The sequence below is a fragment of the Bison bison genome, unplaced genomic scaffold (assembly GCF_000754665.1).
Source record: "Bison bison bison isolate TAMUID 2011002044 unplaced genomic scaffold, Bison_UMD1.0 scf7180017864338, whole genome shotgun sequence".
Lineage (NCBI taxonomy): Eukaryota > Metazoa > Chordata > Mammalia > Artiodactyla > Bovidae > Bison > Bison bison.
The window spans coordinates 1,668,791-1,670,040 of NW_011494910.1; the positions used below are offsets into that span (position 1 = coordinate 1,668,791).

General features: G+C 51.8%; 1 pseudogene; it reads right to left on the bottom strand.

The window, feature by feature from the left end:
* Positions 1-188, bottom strand: part of LOC104998864 — a 9,555-nt pseudogene extending 9,367 nt beyond the window's left edge.
* Positions 189-1,250: the final 1,062 nt, after the last annotated feature.

The following is a 1,250-nucleotide window of genomic DNA, read 5'->3' on the forward strand; positions in this document are numbered from 1 at the left end:
TCTGGAGTAATTTGCTAGAGCTGCCTAACAAAGTGCCACAAACTGGGTGGCTTAAGCAGCAGAGCCCAGAGGTCCACGATCACAGTGTTGGCAGGGTGGGCTCCTCGTGAGGGCGCAAAGGGAGAATCCGCCTCGGCCCGCTCTCCCTGGCTGGGGACGCCTGTCTTCTCCCGGCGTCTTTCCTCCATGTGCGTCTGCAGGCAAATGTTCCCTTCTGATCAAGACTACAGTTCTGTTGGATTCGAGCTCACCCTAATTACTTCATTTTAATTTAACTGCCTCTGTAAAGACCATGTCTCCAAATATAGTCACATTCTGAAGTATTAGGGGTTAGGATATATGAATTTGGGGGAAGGGCCCAAAACAGCATCCCTACAAGTTGTTCCTGGGAGGATACCCTCTAGGCAGAGAGATACAAGCAGAGAGCAGATTCTTCAACCTTTTGCCTAGTTTGGGGCCCTTGATGGAGCTAATTTTTTTTTTTTTGGATTTCTGATTAATATTCTTCATTTCTCTTGGATCCACAGGGCAGCAAAGCTGAGTCCCAGAAGGATAAGCCTCTGCAGTCTGACCCATTTTCTCTCATGACTTTAGGGCAGCTGGGAGCAAGAAACGACCTGGCAGCGACTGTCTGGTGGCCAACAGAGAGGCCCACCCACGAGGCTGGGCTGGTGCGCCTGGCTTCTCCTGCCAAGACACTTCTGCTCTGGCTACAAACACCTTGTGAGATCGACGGTGCCTTCTAATTCCCTGCAAACCCACAGCATGATCGCCAGCCAGGTTTTGGCGCTTGTAAGTCATTTTCTTCTGCCTTTTCCAAGCAGGAAAGCCAGGGAGAGCTGGGCACTGGAGCACCTCACTCTTAGGAATGAGTGTTCTGTTCTTGGTTACTCTCTGAGGTGGAGCTCAGGACTGCGTGCAGCGAGAAAAGACTAGAACATCCTCCTCCTGGAGAGGAGGAAGCCCTGACCCACAGATCACCTAATGCAATTTCCTTGTTAATAGTTGAGGAAATAGAAATTCAGGAAGGAAAGACTTGCTCCCAAGTGCTCTCTCCGTCTCCCACACGCAGGCACACACAGGCACCGAGCAGGCCGGCGCCCAGGCCCCAGGCAGCCTTCTGACAGGGACAGCTTCCTGGGCCTTCGGCTTGTGTGGCTGTGCAGGGCCTTGTGCTCAGAAGGGCCCTGGGCTTGATTGAACGCTCTGCTGTCACCATCTTGAATTCTTAATCATTTGAAACAAAGGCA